Here is a 20,061-nt window from a genome sequence, read left to right on the forward strand (position 1 = left end):
TGAACATAAGAAAAGAACCCGTTTTTTGTTGTTTTTAGCATCTTTGGCCAGCCTAAGCTCATGCTGAGCTTTAGCTTTCCTAACTTTTTCTCTACAAGCACTGGTGATTTGTTTAAATTCATCCTTGGTTATAAGGCCCTCTTTCCAATTCCTAAGGGAATCTTTTTTATTTCTCAAGTCTTTAGAGAACTGTTTGTGGAGCCACTTCGGCTTCTTTAGGCTTTTCCCATTTTTTCTTCTAATTGGAATGGTCCGTGATTGCGCTTTCAGTATTTCGCTTTTAAGAAACTCCCACCCCTCCTCAACCCCCTTCCTCCTAAGCATTTCTGACCATGGGATTTTACCCAGCATAGTTCTAAGTTTATCAAAGTTTGCCTTTCTGAAGTCCAACCTATGTCTGACTATGTATAACTTTCCCCTTCCCTAAGACTATAAATTCCAAAATCGCGTGGTCACTACTGCCCAAGGTGCTCACTATTTCCACTTCTTCAATCAATTCTTCCTTGTTGGTGAGAATCAAATCCAAGATAGCAGATCCCCTTGTTTCCTTCTTCACTTTCTGGAAAAGAAAGTTGTCAGCAAGACAAGTCAGGAATCTAGTTGACTTTTCATTTTTAGCAGAGTTGGACTTCCAACAGATGTCTGGGTAATTGAAATCTCCAATGATCACTGCATCCCTTCTCTAGGAGAACTTTGCAATCTGCTGTAGAAGTACCTCATCCAAGTCTTCTGCCTGGCTTTAGCATAGTCAAGGAAGCAGAAATAGATTTTTTTCTGGTACTGCCTTGCTTTCTCCATAATTCAGCAAATGTTGACAATTTGATCTCTAGTTCCTCTACCTCTCCAAAACCCAGCTTGTACTTCTAGTAGTTCCCAATCCACGTACTACTGAAGCCTAACTTGTAGGATCTTTAACATGACCTTGCTGGTGTTGCAATTAGTGCAATGGTGAACATATATGAACATATGAAGCTGCCTTCTACTGAATCAGACCCTTGGTCCATCAAAGTCAGTCTTGTCTTCTCAGACTGGCAGTGGCTCTCCAGGGTCTCAAGCTGAGGTTTTTCACACCTATTTGCCTGGACCCTTTTTTGGAGATGCCAGGGATTGAACCTGGGACCTTCTGCTTCTCAAGCAGATGCTCTACCACTGAGCCACTGTCCCTCCCAATGGTACGATAGTTTGATAGTTTGAACATTCACTGGGATTACCCAGTCCCAGAGATTTGCTCAAACTTTGTATAAGAAACATCTCTGCCCATGCCTCTCAGAAACAATTGGGCACGTTTTATTGTACTGTCAATTTTACGAGAATATCCGAAATATTTATATTACTCCAATTTTATCCAATTTCCCGGGTAGAACCATTCAGTTTTATATTTCTCTCCTCATTGGAGAATGTTGTAAAGAAATGACCCTTAAAGTAACCAGATTTTGTGTTCAGGCATGTCTAATAAGACAGACGTATACAACTTAATCTTAATATTTTGACCCAGTATTGTATTTTATGCTTAGTGTATCTAGTGCATTTATGTTTTGGAACCAATGTAAATGTTTTCTGATGACTTTGATCTTGAATTCTGATCTTAGATCATTAAAAGCTTAACTAACACTAGCACGTCAATGCCCAATGGAGATAAGTACATATAAATGCATACAATATGCTAGCCATCAAAAATATTACCAGATCATCTGGAAACATATATAATGCGAGATGGCAAACAGTTTGCCTCAAAGATGTGTTTGCAAGGGCCAATGTCAGGATAAAATGGTGTCCTGCAAGATCTTAGTTATTTGAAGTGGGTAATTGGGTGCAAATAATTTTAATAAGCAATAATCCAGCTCCTCAGACTTCATTGTTTTATTAGAAAGTCCATTCCATCAGCATTCAATTTTTTGATGTAATTAAAAGTCAATTACATTACGTGCAATATGTATTTTGGGAGGGAAGTTCCTGTATCCTGATAGTGTGATGACTGCTACAGATTTCAGTCTTGCCTTTTAAATTTATTCAGGAACCTTTTAATCTCTCTTTCTCAATGGGGCATTATTTCATAGGCCATGTACCATGGCGCTACCACCCTCCATGCTCTCTTATGCCTTACTTAGTAAATACCTTTGAATGAGTCATCCAGTTTAATACACAATTAAAAACACAGATGCAGCTGGTAGCAAGCTGAATGTACCTCTGAGAGTCTTATTGTTGAAAGATGTAATTTTTTCCTTAAATTTCTTCTCACATTTTCACAGAAATATGCTTCATTTTCACTTTTTAAAATTAGCTCATTCTACTTCTAGGGTAACTTTAACATTACCTGTTTTGATAGATTAAGAGAGCAATCCTAAACAAATCTCCTCTACTCAGAATCTTACTGAGGTCTATTCAGTGGGGCTTACTCCCAGGAAAACGTGCTTAAAATTGCACTGTTAGGTGGGTAGCCGTGTTGGTCTGAAGCAGTAGAACAACGTTTGAGTCCAGTACATTTAAGACCAACAAAATTTTATTCAAGGTAAAAGCTTTCATGTGCAATTACAGTTAACAGACACATGCTCGGGGCGCGGTTTTCCACAATTGTGGGGGCTCTAATCTGCCACTGGCCAGCTGGCTGGTGGGGAAGGCCCCCACCCTCCAAAGCCCCCTCCCACATCAATGTCCTCAGTGCAATGACATCACACAGAAGTGACATCATCATGCTGGGCACGTCACATTCTGATGCTCTATCATTTTTGCCAAAAACTCATAGAGTTTTGACCAACATGCTACAGCAGTCCTGTATGGCATGCCCAGTGTGATGTCATCACTTCTGTGAGGCATCATTGTGCCACTGACATCATGCGCAACAATGTCACCCCACCTTCTCCTCTCCTTACTCCCTGCTGTCTGGGTAAGTAAACCTGGCAGCCCTGTGTGCAAGCACACTTCTCTTTTGGTCCATCTGCATGATTCTGTTGACATCTAACTATAATCCCCAGACATGTTCTAAATGTACACTATATGCTGAAAATCAAGGCTTTTCTCCCTGGGGGATTGTGGCAGAATGGAGTTCCAGAACCTCTTTGTAGAAACAAAATTCTCAAAAAATGTTTAAAAGTTCATGAGGAGCACCTGTGTGTTTCTCCTTGTCACAGGCTGGGGCCGGATCAGGCAAAGTCCAGGGGCAGTCCAAGGTCTGTAGCCGGTGAGCAAAGAGGGTCCAAGGCGCCAAAACCGAATCACAGTCCAGGTATCGCAGGTCAGAGGTTCAGAAGCCGAAGTCAGGGGGTCCAGAAGTCAGAGCCAAAGTCAGGGGGTCCAGAAGCCAAAGTCAAAAGCCAAAGTGGATGCTCGAACGTCAGGTAAGTGACTAGTTGCTTCCACAAAGCCTCCTCCCAAAGCCCATAGCTATATAGCCCTCTGCTGTCTGTTGCCCATTTGGGCTAATTGCTGGCTCAGAGAGGCAGCCAGGAGCCTGCTGAGACTCAAGCATCCTCACTCCAGAAGGGCCAGAATCCTTTCAAAACTCAGGGCTCAGGGAGCGTCTTGCTCGTGAGCTTGCCGCCCTCCTCCGATCCCTGAGGTCCTGACGAAGGCGGTCACGCACACGAGCCACCCAAGAAGGCGAGGCAGGGGGGCTTGGATCTTCTCCAGCAGGAGGCAGGGGCACTGGTGCAGGTGGCAGGGGCACAGTTTCTTCTGCAGGCTCAGCTTCTCCTGCAGGGTCCCCAGTACCCATAACACTATCCCCCCCCAGAGCCCCCCTCCATTGAGGGGCCTGGGAGGTCGGGGTGGTCGTTGTGGAACCGTTGCACCAAGTCCGGGGCATGAAGATTGTCCACAGGCTCCCAAGACCGGTCTTCCGGGCCGTATCCCTCCCAGTCCACAAGGTACTGGAGGCCTCCACGATGGTACCGGGAGTCCAGGATCTGGCGCACCTCATATTCTTTTTCGTCATCCACCAGCACTGGTGGTGGCGGCGGTGGGGAAGGAGGCCGAGCTGGGTCAGGGGATGCAGCCGGAACAAGGAGGGAGCGATGAAACACAGGGTGAATGCAGAGGTGGGGTGGCAACTGGAGCCTGAAAGCGACGGGGTTTATTTGTTCCATGACGGGGTAGGGGCCAATGAACCATGCATCTAGCTTGTGAGACTGGCCAGGCCAGGCTGCACTGGAGGGCCTTCTTGCCTCTTCCGTTCCGCAGCCAGTTTATATGCCTCCTTGGCCCGCTGTAGCTGCTCTCGGAGCAAGTCTTGGCTGGCGCGGAGTTCTTGCAGGTAGGCATTGATGGCGGGGACATTCGTGGGTGGCAGGATCGCCGGGAAGAACCGAGGGTGGTACCCATAGGTTGCAGCAAACAGGGTCATTTGGGTGGATGAATGGACCGCGTTGTTGTATGCAAACTCCGCTAGGGGCAACAGAGTGGTCCAGTCATCCTGCTGGTAACAGGTGTAACAGCGGAGATATTGCTCTAGCGTGGCATTGGTGCGCTCTGTCTGACCATCTGTCTGTGGGTGGTAGGCTGAGGACAGGTGCACTCGAGTACCCAGGCTGGAATGGAGGGCTTGCCAGAACCGAGAGGAGAACTGGGGGCCCCGATCTGAGATCAGGTGGGCTGGGAGTCCGTGCAGACGAAAGATGTGTTGCAGGTAGAGCTGGGCCGTCTCCTGAGCTGTGGGAAGTTTCGGGCACAGAATGAAGTGGGCCATCTTGGTAAATAGGTCGACGAACACCAAGATACAAGTCTGACCCTTGGATCGCGGAAGTTCTGTAATGAAGTCCATCGAGATGGTATCCCAGGGTCCTGAGGATGTGGGCAAGGGCTGTAACAACCCTGAGGGTTTGGCTGGGATGTCTTTGGCCCGTCGGCAGACATCACAGGAGCTGACATAACGGGCAACATCGGAGTGAACTCGTGGCCACCAGAATTCCCATGTCAGCAAGTGGGTGGTCTTATGCTGTCCAAAGTGCCCGGCGGGTAACGAGTCGTGGGTCAGGCGTAGCACTTCTGCCCGCAAGGGCCCAGGTGGCACATAGAGGCGTTCGCGGTGTAGCAAGAGGCCGCCTCGAGTCGTGAACTCGCCTGTTGAGTCATCTTGGAGTGCCTGGAGGTGTTGCTGGACCCAGGGATCATTGGCCTGGCTAGCACGAATGTCCTCTACGAGTGCTGGTGAAGAGGAGGTGGCTGCAAACACTGAGGGCGGCAGGATGGGAGCAGCGGGCGCGGTCTCAGTTGAAGCAGGGGCATATTCCGGTTTCTGCGAGAGTGCATCTGCTTTCCGGTTCTGGGTATGGGGGATGTAGGAGACCCGGAAGTCGAAGCGGGAGAAGAATAGGGACCACCGGATCTGGCGCTGGTTGAGACGGCGGGTGGTCTGGAGGGGCTCCAAGTTCCGGTGGTCGGTGAGCACTTGAACAGGGTGGCGAGCCCCTTCGAGGTAATGTCTCCAAACCTCAAAAGCCGCCTTGATCGCGAGCAACCGGATGGTATAGTTCCTCTCTGCAGCAGTGAGCTGGCGCGAGTAATAGGCACAGGGCTGGAGTGGCTGGGACGGCTCCTCGCGCTGGGACAGCACTGCTCCCAGGGCCACGTTGGAGGCACCAGCTTCCACCGTAAAGGGAAGCTGGGGGTTGTGGTATCTCAGGAGTGGCCTGGTGGCAAAGCGGGTCTTCAGGGTGGAGAAGGTGTTATCGGCCTCTGGGGACCAGCGGAAGGGTTCTTTGGGGCGGAGTAGTTGAGTCAGGGGTGTGGTCAGGGATGCATAGGCCGGGATGAATTGCCGATAGTAGTTGGCAAAACCAAGGAACCGCTGCAGGTCTTTGCGATTCTGAGGAGCCTGCCAGGTCAGGACCGCTTCCACTTTTCTCGGGTCCATGAGGATTCCCTGTGGTGACACAATGTGACCAAGGAACTCGACGGAGCGCAGGTCAAAGTCGCACTTCTCCAGCTTGGCGTAGAGGCCATGGGCTCGTAGGCGCTGCAGGACCTGGCGGACGTGCTCGGCGTGCTGGGCAGGATTGCGGGAGTAAATCAGGATGTCATCCAGGTATATGGTCGCGAAGCGGTCGAGCAGGTCCCGGAATACGTCATTCATGAACCTCTGGAAGACAGCGGGGGCGTTGGTCAATCCGAAGGGCATCACCAGGTGCTCGTACTGCCCGTATCGGGTCCCAAACGCAGTCTTCCACTCATCTCTGGGCCGTATGCGCACCAAATTGTACGCTCCACGGAGGTCCAGCTTGGTGTAGATTTGTGCCCCCTTTAAGCGATCCAAGAGTTCAGGGATCAGTGGTAGAGGGTACCGGTCGCGGATGGTGATCTTGTTCAGGGCCCGGTAGTCATTGCACAGCCGGAGCTCCCCACTTTTCTTCTTCACAAAGAGGACTGGGGCAGACAGGGGAGAGGTTGAGGGTCGGATGAATCCGCGTTTCAGGTTCTTGTCCAGGAAGTCTCGCAGAGCTGCCAACTCAGGCTCCGACATTGGGTACAGACGCCCCACCGGGAGTGGTGCCCCAGGTACCAAATCAATGGCACAGTCATAGGGCCGGTGAGGGGGAAGCTGATCAGCTCCTGTCTCTTCAAAAACATCGGCAAAATCCGCATACTTCTGAGGGAGCTGAGGACCACCACTTGAGATGCCGGCTGCTAGAGTGGTGGGAGGAGTCAGATGGGGGCATGGGTCTCGGAAGCGTAGTTCCTGCTGGGCCCAGTCCACGATGGGGTTGTGCAGCTTCAGCCAGGAAAGGCCTAGAATCAGCGGGAAGTGAGGCATGCGGGTGACATCAAACTGCAGCTGTTCTTGGTGCTGCTGGACGTGGAAGGTGATGGGACAGGTCTCCTGGGTGACGGAGCCAGAACGGAGGAGGCGCCCGTCAATAGCCTCCACCAGCGTCAGAATCTCTTTTGTCTGCACTGGGATCTGGTGCTGCTTTACAAAGGCGGCATCTACAAAACAGTGGGCCGCTCCCGAGTCCAGCATGGCATACACGAACAGCCAGCGTCCATCGGGCAGACGGAGTTTGACTGGTAGCAGGAACGGGCCCGGGGTATCAGCCTGCTGTTCGGAGGACCCAGCTAGTCGCCCCAGGCTGGAGGGTCCACTTATGCCTGGGGCTGCCCTTTTGGCGGCGGTGGCAACGAAGGTCTGGGTATCCGACGCTTAGCAGGGCAGCCAGAGGCATAGTGGCCTGCCGTGCCACAGTAGAGGCACAGATTCTGCGTGCAGCGTCTGGCCTTTTCTTCTGGAATCAGGTGGGGTCGAGCAGCTCCAAGCTGCATTGGCTCACCCTCGTACCTGGTACTAGCTGGGGATGGGAGAGGAGCCAAGTGGCACGGCGCAGGGAGCTGACGTCCTCTGGTCTTGGATTGGCGGCGACTTTCCAGGCGGCCATCGATATGGAGGCAGAGGGTGATAAGTTCTTGGAGTGTGGGTGGCTGCTCCACCCTGGCCAGTTCGTCCAGGACTTCCTCTGCCAACCCCTCGGTAAACTGGTCCATCTGAGCAGCCTCATTCCATGCCAAGTCTTGGGCCAGGAGCTTGAATTCGGTGGCATACTGAGCCACCAAGGATTTGCCTTGTTTCAGGGCCCTGATTTTCCGGTTGGCTGTGGCTGCTTGGACTGGGTTTGAGAAGGCAGCAGACAGGTGGGCCTCAAACCCCTGGTAATCAGTCAGTAGGGTAGAGGACTCAACCAGTAGGGGTGTGGCCCACTTGGCCACCTGCCCCTTTAACAGACTAATCATAAAACACACCTTTGTCTTGTAATTGGGGAAGTCCCGTGCTCTTAGTTCGAAGTACAGCTGACACTGCGCCAGGAAAGCAGGAAATTCTTCCACGGCACCCCCAAATCTGTCAGGTGGGGGAACTGGGCACTTGGCTGGAGCACTGGCCACAGGTTGTTGCTGCAAGTGCTCTACTGTCTGTGTCAGCTGCTGTACCTGGGCTTGGAGGGCAGCCAGTAGTCCTGCGGTTCCACTTGCTTCTGCATCCATCCTGTGGAATGGGTGTTTGTGGTGGTGGAAGCAATCTGTCACGGGCTGGGGCCGGGTCAGGCAAAGTCCAGGGGCAGTCCAAGGTCTGTAGCCGGTGAGCAAAAAGGGTCCAAGGCGCCAAAACCGAATCATAGTCCAGGTATCGCAGGTCAGAGGTTCAGAAGCCGAAGTCAGGGGGTCCAGAAGTCAGAGCCAAAGTCAGGGGGTCCAGAAGCCAAAGTCAAAAGCCAAAGTGGATGCTCAAACGTCAGGTAAGTGACTAGTTGCTTCCACAAAGCCTCCTCCCAAAGCCCACAGCTATATAGCCCTCTGCTGTCTGTTGCCCATTTGGGCTAATTGCTGGCTCAGAGAGGCAGCCAGGATCCTGCTGAGACTCAAGCACCCTCACTCCTAGAAGGGCCAGAATCCTTTCAAAACTCAGGGCTCAGGAAACGTCTTGCTCGTGAGCGTGCCGCCCTCCTCCGATCCCTGAGGTCCTGACGAAGGCGGTCACGCACACGAGCCACCCGAGAGGGCGAGGCAGGGGGGCTTGGATCTTCTCCAGCAGGAGGCAGGGGCACTGGTGCAGGTGGCAGGGGCACAGTTTCTTCTGCAGGTTCAGCTTCTCCTGCAGGGTCCCCAGTACCCATGACACTCCTTCATTTCTCTCTTCAGAGTTCTGGCACCTCTTTTTCCAGAAAAAATGCCCTTCTGAGAATAATGTTACAGCACTGGAATAAAGGGAAATGATGGATGCTGCATTCAAGAAGGCCAATCTATGAAGATGTTCAGAGGTTGAAAATTAGGCTTAATTCAAATTAAACTCCACTGCCCAATCCCACACAGCTTCGTCTCTGTAGCCTCAAGTTACAATGTGTTAGGTTGTATTGAAAATGTGCAGAGTACCTTTCCTTAATTTCCAAGGAATGACAACTGTTTCCCAAGACAGTTTGCATCTGTTTCCAGAAAACATTAACCCAGCTACTCTACTCAAAAACTAAAGTGAGAAGGTGAGTTCCTGAACTGGACATCAGTATCTGACATATTGATACACCGCCATAAGAAATGTGCAAGGCTTTCATGAGGAAGGTGTCAAGCAATGTGAATCTTTCTTTTAACAGTATAATGCTAATAGTATAATGCTAACTGAATGTATCTATAAAACCCCATGAATGTTACTAACCATGAACTAAGCTGGGCACATCAAAGCAGGGAATAGCCAGAGTGTAGTTCGCGCCTCTTTTGGCTCTCTTGCTTTTACTAACAAATGCAGGAATTTACTCTTTGAAGATAAGCGCCTCCAGGGACAGGTTCTCAGGCCTGGTCCCAGGAAAAGAAACCACAGGGGAGATAAGAAGTTTACCGTGTGAAGATTCACACGTGAATACAGCATTGTTTAGAGAATGTAGCTTTGTTTATGAAACCTTTGATGTGCCACCTTTAAGTATGCCTTCCACTGTTACTATGTATCAGTTCCAATACCTAGCTCAATAGAAGCATCTTGGATTATCAATAAATCATACTTTGTTTCAAATCAAGGACTGATTACTTTGAGATCTAATTGCTTGACAGAAGGGGGCATGTGCAGAAAAAAAAACTACAGTAATGTTTTGTGCAGAGCTTACAAGTAGAGGCTGGCTTCACCTTTCTGGGATGCTACAGGCAACACCTCTGTGAAAACAAAGATGTGGGAGGACATGTTCATATGAACAAAATACGTGGAAGATCAGTGAGTAGAACTAGAAGTGTAGAAAAGCTATGAAAGGCAGCCACCAATTGCAATAGAAAGGAGGGTAGGAATAAAAATTCCCAAATAGAAAAGCCAAGAAACAAGTGTTAGATGGTAATTAGGGATATGCAAATAATAATAATAAAAAAATAAAATTCTGATTTGGGGGCAAAAATATTAACCCTCCCTCTGAATATCCCTGAATTTTAGGTTCGGTGCCTGAATCTGATTCAGGAGAAATTTGGCTTTTCCTGAATATAAGGCTCCATTATACTCTATGGGCCACTGAAGTCAATGGCAAAACATGGGAAGTAATGTCTGGGGGCTGGGGGTGGGCTTGAGGTAGAGGCGTCAAATTTGCAGTGTAGCGGAAGGAGCCTCTCCCCCAGAGAAGCCCCCATTTTCAAAAAAATTGGAGCAGGGGGTCCCATCCCACCATTGCTTCCTATGATGGGGAAAAAGTAATCTGTTAATTTTCCCACTTCAAAAAACCAAACCTTCAGAAATCACACAACACTGTGCAGCCACAACAAAAACAAACCACAACAGCACTAGCAACTAGCAAGGAAAGTGAGCAGACACCAAACACAACCCACACTCTACCAGCTGCCCCCCGAAGAGGACCAAACACCAAAGGAAACAACAGTCACCTTGAAAGAAATATTAAAACCCCAAAAAATCAAAACACTGAATTTTGAAACCACTACCACAGGATGTGAACAAAACTCTTAATTACGTGAACAATTAACAAAAGTGAACAACATCCCACAATCCCCACCCACCCAGCACTAAAAGGAATAACAGCAATCCCACAACAACATTTCCATTGCTGGAAAGAAAAACGTAAAGTTTAAAACTTTTAGAACAATTTTAAGAGAGTAAGCCAACCACCCCACCCCCACCCCCACCCCCTAGCCCACCCCAAGCAAGCCACCACCCACAGGATAAGTAAAGGGGCACTGTTGTTAAAAGTCCTTTTACTCAATCCTTAAAAAAAAAAAAGAAATATTTTCCCCCAAACTTACCTGATGATATCTTCAGACTTCACTGTCAGGAGTCCAGTCCACTTTGATCCAGGCAGCCAGGCAGGCCAAAGCACACAGCAGAAGCAGCTGAAGGCAGGGGCCAGCAGCTACACAATCTCTCAGCCAAGCAGCCAGCATCAATGGAGTCTAGCCACTAGGAAGCAAGACTCCATATGCTTTCTGTCCACGGACATAACATTTTCAAAAAACAACACTATCCTGTGATTGGACAGAGAGTATTGCAACTTGCAACTCTGTGGGCAGAAATGCAAGTTTTCCCTCCCCTTTCCCAACAAGGTAGGTGGTGCCTAGTTGGGCTGGCATAGCCCAGCAGCAACACCAGCCTTGCAAAGCTGCACATGCCTTTTGTAACTTGCAAATGCGAGGCAGTGATTAGCTGTCAGAGCCCCTCTCCACCTCCCACCCTGATCCCAGGGGAGCCTAGGAAGATGCAGGAAAAGTCCAGAAATGGTGGGAAAGGAGGTAGGTGGCTTCCCTTTCCCTTTTAACCCCCCTATCCTGCCATTATTCAGGAGCCCTGAATATTGCTGAATACTTATTCAGTTGTATTAGGGTGGCTGTATTCAGCGCCTGAATAACATCAGGAAATCTGATTTGGCTGCATTTGGTGCCGAATACAGCTGAATCAGATGATATTCAGGGCTGTATTCGGTTCAGCCGAACCAAATGCACACTCCTAAATGGTAATATCACTGCATTCCATTTATAGTGGAGCCTGGACATAGGACCTGGAGATCTTGTTGAAGTACAGCAGATCTCCAGATGACAGAGATCAGTTCCTCTGGAGAAAATGGACTTTATGCCATTATATCTCACTGAGTTCCTGCCCCTCCCCAAACTCTTTTCCCTGCCCAGGCTTTAGCCTTACATCTCCATGGATTTCCCAACCCATAGTTGGCAACTGTAATTTATAGCAATGAATACAGGAAAGACAGAAACAGGAATTAACAGTGCTTGATAAACAGAAAGCCATTTTTTGGGTTAGGATTTCAGTCTTGGATTATTTTAAAGATAAATATGTCTCCCACCGTGAAGAACAGGGCTGCTCATACAATATGGCATCACAATTATCATATAGCAGTTGTTGTGGTTTTGGTTTCATGTTATCTTTATGTGGTGCTTGATATCCTGTAAAATATCCTATAAGACTGCAAACTTCCATTTAAGTTAACTGGTTAAAGGGGCCTCATATGGTACTAGATAAGTCTGTTTGGGATGCAGTCAGGGAAATTTTGGAGAAAGACATTGGGCTCAGGGCAGTTAACAACAGTTAAAATGCATAATGTTAATATAAAATACAGTAAAATCATTAAAATTCATTGTACACATGCAATACATTTGCAGTTTCAGTCCTAAAATCCAAGATGCCGTCAATATTATTAGTTTGTATTTGGCGCTGCATATGATAATACGATAATGTTGTCAAATTACTGTGTATTTGTTTTCCCGTTTTTTCCACAATTTTTTTAGTAACGTAATTTATATAAGTTATATAATTTTCTGTGGGATTTAAAAAATGTTTATGAATGAGGCTGTTTTAAAAGAAAAATCACACCAGTGGGTCAGTTCATGGTTTGATTCAGGACTGCTCACTGTTGTGCAACCAGAACTGCCCATAACTTAGCAGTTATTTCAAAACTAGGTAGTAGGGTTGCCAGGTCCAACTCAAGACATACCTGGGGACATTGGGGGGGGAGCCTGGAGACTTTCCCATTCCCTAAAACAAATTTAAAAATTTAAAATACAGCTGTGTAGTTCCCCTGAACACAGCCTTCAGTTCCTCATCCTCTTTTTTTGCCTTCAAAGGGTTCCCTAGCAGCTGCACTTCCACTAAATGAAAGTTAAATTTGTCATACCCCCACAAGTCGCTTTTCAGGCTTTGGTAGCATTTCTAAGCATGGCTTTATTAAGGGACACACACACACAAAGCAGCCAAATTAAAAACACACCGTTTGCAAGCACACACTTTTGCGATCTCACTGGGGAAGTTTACTCACAGGAGTTTCTGAATGTAACAATCTGCTGTATTTCAATCAACTTCTTCAGACTAACACAGGAAAATGAAAGCAAGGGAGCAGTCTAGGGAGTGGAGTTTTCCTTCATTCCATAATCAAGTTCTAGTTAAATATTTGCTCTTTATTTTGCTATATAGATGACTTCTGAAATGAATGCAAAAGAAACAGAGGGACTCTGCTCTCTTCCTTTATCATAGACTTCACACACTCACTGGAAAGAGCCATTTGGCTCTGTCTACTTGCTCCCACCCCCATGCAGCTTTTGTCCCGCTGAGATTTAAAGGCACATGGTGGCTGGTGGGGCAGGTCTTCCACCACTGGCCAGTTGGCTGGCAGTGGAGAGGAGTCTGCAAAACTGGGATCTCCCGCCCAGCCCTGGGGGCTGGCAAGCCTACTAGATAGGCCCAATATAAAGACAATAGATCCTCTGAGAACCAACAGAAGACCACCATGTTAAGCTATCCATGGATTTCTGTCAGCCTAATCTCTAATGCAGACATTTTAACATGGCTGAAGCTTTTTAGACAAACTGCTGAAAACAAAGTATACAGTATCTAAGCTACTGAAGAAATTTACATGCCACTAATTCATCCTAGCCACAAAAATATTTCTTCTCCCTTCCTGGTAACTTAGCAACTGCTGTGGCGCAAGATTATTTTGCCCCTATTTGTTGTGACTATGTGTTTGGGTAAGTATCACATTTGTTTATCTTACTGTTGCTTTTGTTTTGTCTAAATCATTCCCAAGATTTTTTTTGGAACACTGCTGTCTGTGTAACCTGGTGGGATGCGACTGCTGTGGTCTTCTGTTATTAGAGCCCCTTGCTGAATATCTAAAATGGCAAAGCGTTGTTTATTTGTAGACTTTCTGAACTCATGCGCTGAATTTCACAGGTTGTATTGTGCATGTGGCTTGAGGACCTAAAGCAAATGAAAAATTAAAGCCTGCCCAAAGGATGTACATCATCCTTACCAGTAACAAAAAAAATTGAAGGCTTTTAAAACAGGGAAGGGTTAAACAATGGTTTGAGCATCATCTTTCCTGAAAGAGAAGTACCTAAGGGTTTTTAATACAATGCAGGTGCTTTTAAAACAATGAAAAGGGGAAATATTCAGAATTTCTTCCAAAATCTAAGATGGGCATGAGAAAGGTCAGCCCCAGGAGCAGTATTTTTTTTAATTTATTTATGATTTATATCCCGCCCTTCCCACAAAGGTGGCTCAGGGCGGCTCACAACAGATAATAAGACATAAAATTAAATTAGCATTTAAATATATAAGCAGTTAAAACATTCAAAACATTTAAAACCTTAAAAACATCAAACCTTATAACAGTATGTATAGCAAGAATCTGGTAAAGCTACATTAGTTTCCCATATCAGTTAGGTGTAAGCTAGCCGGAAGAGGGTTGTCTTACAGGCCCTGTGGAACTGAACAAGGTCCCGCAGGGCCTCACCTCCTCCGGCAGCTGGTTCCACCATGTAGGGGCCATAACAGAGAAGGCCCTGTCCCTAGTAGATTTAAGGCGGGCTTCTTTTGGCCCAGGGATAGCGAGAAGGTTTTGGGTTCCCTATCTCAGTACTCTCTGGGGAACATGTGGGGAGAGACGGTCCTTCAGGTAGGCAGGTCCCAGGCCATATAGGGCTTTAAAGGTGATAACCAGCACCTTGTACCGAACTCGGTATATTATTGGAAGCCAGTGCAGAGCCCGAAGACCCGGCCGAATGTGCCCCCATCTTGGGAGGCCCAATAACAGCTGGGCCGCAGCAGGAGACTGGTGGAGCCATCCAATGCAGGTCTCCTCTGAATTCTTCTTGGGGCTATTCAGTGGGATTTATTTAGAATTGCCAACCCTGAGTTGGGAAATTCTTGGAGATTTGCAGATGAAGTCTGGGGAGAGCAGGCTTTGAGGAGGGAGAGGGACCTCAGTGGATTATAGTGCCACAGTGGGCACCCTCAAAAGCAGTCATTTTCTCCAGGGAAACTGATCTTTGAAGCATGAAAATCAATTTTAATTCCAAGAGATCTTCAGGCCCCATCTAGAAGGTGGTAACAAAAAAGCCCAAGGTTCTGACAATCAGTATTACTAATTGTTTAAAAGGAATCTCTGTTCTACTATCAAAATTCTTTATAAAAACCTTTATCAATATTACTTATAACTTTCAAAATATACAAAATACACCCAAATGCAATCCCAGTTCTTACAATGTAATGGTCTCTAAATGGTCTCAATTTTCAGCCATTCAATAGTCTCTTTAAATTTCAACTTTGCCATGGTCTTGGACAGTCTCTTTAACCTCCAAAGTTACTCCACCTTCATACGGTTTTAGAGAATACCAAGGTGATTGATACATACATTTCCAAAAACTTCAGGATACAGAAGCAATCCTCCAGAGAGTCAATAAATCCACATATGGAGATAATCAAACCATTCTTTATCCTTCCTGGTGATGATGGCCATTCTTTATCCTCCCTCGTGGCGACAAACAGCTCATTTTTCACACACTGATTTCTTCCTACAAAACAGAAAAAAAACCCAGCTCTCCTTAGGATGACACTGCTTGCCATCCTCATCTTTCCCCCTACCCCTTTGCTGCTTCCAGGAAGGAAAAGGACCTGGGAAAGCAGAGCTAGTCAACAGCATCTCTTATCTGAACTGGACATTGTTCATTTGAAGTTGTGGGGCAATTCTGCAGAAAAATGGGTGAAATTTTCCTAAAGAAATAAAACACAAGCTATCTTGCAGATGACTCACTTTGCCTTGCATTGGCCCCTGGGGAAGCTTCCTTTGCCTCCTATTGGCCATCCCATTTAGTCCCCCTCTCAGTAAAGCAGCACCTGAAGCTGGGCAGCAGCGGGAGCACCAGCAGTGGCTTCTCCATCCCACCTGGCTCAGGTGACCCTGAGGTGGCCCTCCCAGCGGACTTAGGGCTAGCCAGCCCTTCTTCCTCAGCTGCTTTTTGTCCCCACCCCCAACAGAAGAAATCCCCTTAGTAGAGCCTGCCCCCTCACTGAACCCCTAACATAAGAGAAGCCATGTTGGATCAGGCCAATGGCCCATCCAGTCCAACACTCTGTGTCACACAGTGGCCAAAAAACAAAGCGCCATCAGGAGGTCATTCAGTGGGGCCAGGATACTAGAAGCCCTTTCACTGTCCCCGCCCCCCCCAGCACCAAGAATACAGAACATTACTGCCCCAGACAGAGAGTTCCAACAATATGCTGTGGCTAATAGCCAGTGATGGACCTCTGCTCCTTATATTTATCCAATCCCCCATTGAAGCTGTCTATGCTTGCAGCTGCCACCACCTCCTGTGGCAGTGAATTCCATGTGTTAATCACCCTTTGGGTGAAGAAGTACTTCCTTTTTTCAGTTCTAACCTGACTGCTCAGCGATTTCATTGAATGTCCATGAGTTCTCGTATTGTGAGAAAGGGAGAAAAGTACTTCTTTCTCTATCTTCTTTCTCTATCTTGCAAACCTCTATCACGTTACCTCTCAGTCAACATTTCTCCAAGCTAAAGAGCCCCAAGTGTTTTAACCTTTCTTCAAACCTTTCATCATTCTAGTTGCCCTTTTCTGGACTTTTTCCAGTGCTACAATATCTTTTTTGAGGTGTGGTGACCAGAATTGTATACAGTATTCCAAATGAGGCCGCACCATCAATTTATGCAGGGACATTATGATAGTGGCTGATTTGTTTTCAATTCCTTTCCTAATCATTCCCAGCATAGCATTGGCCTTTTTTTTATTGCAGTTGTGCATTGTCTTGACATTTTCAGTGAGTTATCTACCACAACCCCAAGATCTCTCTCTTGGTCAATCTTTGCCAGCTCACACCTCATCAACTTGTATTTACAGTTAGGATTTTTTGCCCCAATGTGCATTACTTTGCATTTGGTCACGATGAACCTCATTTGCCATGTTGATGCCCACTTGCCCAGCCTCAACAGATCCCTTTGGAGTGCCTCAGAATCCTCTCTGGTTTTCACTACCCCGAACAATTTAGTGTCATCTGCAAACTTAGCCACTTCACTGCTTACTCCCAACTCCAAATCATTAATGAACAAGTTAAAGAGCATGGGACCAAGAACTGAGCCCTGCGGTACCCCACTGCTTACCACCCTCCACTCAAAAAATTGTCCATTTATACTCACTCTCTGTTTGCTATTGATTAACCAGTTTTTGATCCACAAGAGGACTTGTCATTTTACCCCATGACTCTCAAGCTTACTAAGGAGCCTTTGAAGAGGAAGTTTATCAAAAGCTTTCTGGAAGACAAGGTAAACAACATCTATCAGGTCTCCTTTGTCCACATGTTTGTTCACCCCCTCAAAGAACTGTAACAGGTTAGTGAGGCAAGATCTCCCCTTACAGAACCCATGCTAAATCTTTCTCAATAACTTGTGTTCATCAATGTGCCTACTAATTCTCTCTTTAATAATGGTTTCCATCAGCTTTCCTGGTATTGAAGTCAGACTGACTGGCCTGAAATTTCCCGGATTTCCCTGGAACCCTTTTTAAAGATGGGGGTGACATTTGCTACCTTCTAGTCCTCAGGAATGGAAGCAGATTTCAATGAAAGATTACATATTTTTGTCAGGAGATCCACAAGTCCACCTTTGAGTTCTTTCAGAACTCTTGGATGTATGCCATTCAGGCCTGGTGACTTATTAGTTTTTAATTTGTCTGTCAGTTGTAGGACCTCCTCTCTCATCACCTCAATCTGACTCAGGTCTTTCAACACCCCTCCCAAAATCAGCGGTTCTGAAGTGGGCAAACACTCCAGTCCACAGTAAAGATGGAGGCAAAAAATGGATTCAGCTTCTCAGCCTTTTCCCCATCGTCCTGCAGTAGTCCTTTTACCTCTTGTACATCCAAGGGCCCCACTGCCTTCCTGGCTGGTTTCCTGCTTCTAATATATTTGAAGAACCCCTCTGCACCCACTTTCCAGCCTCTGGCAGTGGCAGTGACTCCTGTAGCCTGATGCCAAGTGGAGTGGAGATGCTGCTGGGTCCCAGGCCCAGCTGCAATGCCATCTTGCCACCCATCTCCCCAGGAAGCAGTGGCAGCAACAACCCAGCCCAGCCCCAGACAAACCTCTCCTGTCAGCTCGGCCACCATGACTTCTGGCAGTGAGCTACCACTGCCACCATGCCTGGTCCAGCTCCCTGTCTGGGCAGCTCCTGCCTCAGGATGCCACCTCGAGAAGGGCAGGCCCCGGGGAGCCTGGTGGAATGTCTGGACAGATCTCCCTGAGTTGGGGGGGGGGGAGCGTGGGAAGACAGGAATAATGGGAAGTGAATGCAAATAGTTGGGGGGGGGGAGAGACAGTGAGGGTAGGGGGCATGTGCCCACAGAAGTTTTTTTTAGAGCCCATTGTATTTTGTCCAACAATGGGCCTTATTCCTAGTATAATAAATAAGCAAAGTGAAACTGAGGCTAGATGGCTTCCCTCCTCCTCACCTTTCCTTCTACAATGTGCTAATCATCGGTGCTTCTTCCAGCAAGTCACAAGATGAAGGCCTTATGTTTCTTTTTCTGATCTGTAATTTTTTTTTCTGTTTTTTTGTTTCCGACTTCCATTTTTTTTTTGCAATAGATTGAGATAAACTCTGAGGCATCGAGAGTGGGCACATAAGAAAGCATCTAACCTGCTAGATTGCTTGTCTAGACCTGAGCAGAAAGAGGTTGCATGCAAACAGTTGCATGCAAAACAAGTTATTTTAATTTATATTGCTATTTTGTAAAAATCTATAACTACAAAACAGGCTTGGAATTGCACCTGTTTATCAGTACCAAATCCTATTACCATATATCTCATACCAGGTTACTAATTTTTATTTGTTTGTTGAAAACTATATTATACTGTGCCTCTAGTAAACTGGCTAAAGAATCCTCTTGTGGGTTGAGACTGCAGCTTGATATCTATTAATTTACTAAGTCTGGTTTGGTTCATGAACCAATGTATCAGCTCCTGGTTCAGCCATAAACCATGAACTGAACAATAATGTGGTTTGTGCACATCCCTACTAGCGACAGAAGTAGTCATAAGAAGTATGGGATAGAGGGGAAAAAATAAAGTGAATGGCTCACCAAACTTGTTGCTTTATGAAAATGTGAAGAGATACATAAACAGTGTCATCCTAAACAAGTTTGGTTGCCAGCTCCAAGTTGGGAAATAGCTGGAGATTTGGGGGATGGAGCCTGAGGAGGGTTTGGTTTGGGGGATGGGAAGGATTTCAGTGGGGTATAATGCCACAGAGTTCTCCTTCCAATGCAGCCTTTTCTCCAGGGGAATTCTCTCTGTCTGTTGGGATTTGCAAGTGTCATTCCTCCTGTTATAAAAGAGTTAATCTGTTGTTTATGCATGTTAATGTTAGCTAGTTAGCACAGAATGTTAGCTAGTTAGCACAGAACCAATTAGATGCTGGGCAAATGTTTCTTGCCAGAGAATGGGAGGTACTATTCCTAATGAGATGAGTTTCGGAATAATTATTGGCTGATCAAAATATTGAGAATGCTACATGCAGTTTGTCACATACTCAACAGGTGAGGACTTTGGGGGTAAACTTTCTCTCCTTTGTTCTCACCCACACACAAGTTTGAGCAAACAAACAAGCAAGATGGAGCTTGAACTAATTACCTAGGATGTTGTTTCTTTCCTCTATGTAACCGTTCCAAATATTTTAGTAAACTTTATGAAAAGTACTGGGTTTGATGCATGAGGAGACTCGGGCAGAGTGATCACAGCTCTTTATTTGTGATTACCGCATGGCAACGGTTAAACTAAGACTGAAGAACTGGGCCAACAGAGCCAACTATATACACTCAAAGTTCCTACGTTTGAATGTCACTGGACCATTCAAACCAGCAGGGGGCTATCAATTGGTCTGAGGAAGCAGAGATTTGGACCTTGCTTCCCATTGTTCAGTGTCCCCAAGCTCAGTACTAAAAGGCTCCAATGAGTCAGGCAGGAACTAGCAACCCACATTAGACACAGTATCAGATACACAACATCCCTCCCCCGCAGTCTGCAAGCCCTAACATACATAGTCCTTAAAGTGTGTGGTCCTGCGTCACTCCTGCGTCGAGCACTGGGGTGTGGGGATTGGTGTAGAGATGGCTGGTTCTTGTCTGGACCCAGTGGCTTCCAGAGTGGCATGTGGAGGGGCTGGGGATGCCAGCATGACAATCAGTGGAGAAAGGATCTCAGGTGAAGTCTGCTCATCCAGCAGGGCATCAGCTGATTCCTTGGGTTGGGCCTGCTCAGTCGGTGGTTGCAGCTGTACTTCTGGCTGGCTGTCAGGCCTGCAGCTGGCGTTGAT

The 20,061-nt window shown here is 47.0% G+C and overlaps 1 non-coding gene across 1 annotated transcript; it reads right to left on the minus strand.

Moving 5' to 3' along the window:
* Nucleotides 1–1,092: 1,092 nt before the first annotated feature.
* On the minus strand, nt 1,093–1,163 carry TRNAL-GAG (transfer RNA leucine (anticodon GAG)). The gene has a single exon. It is a non-coding gene; the product is annotated as a tRNA-Leu (tRNA).
* Between the last annotated feature and the right edge of the window lie 18,898 nt (nt 1,164–20,061).

Source organism: Heteronotia binoei, chromosome 13, assembly GCF_032191835.1.
Source record: "Heteronotia binoei isolate CCM8104 ecotype False Entrance Well chromosome 13, APGP_CSIRO_Hbin_v1, whole genome shotgun sequence".
NCBI classification, from domain to species: Eukaryota; Metazoa; Chordata; class Lepidosauria; order Squamata; family Gekkonidae; genus Heteronotia; species Heteronotia binoei.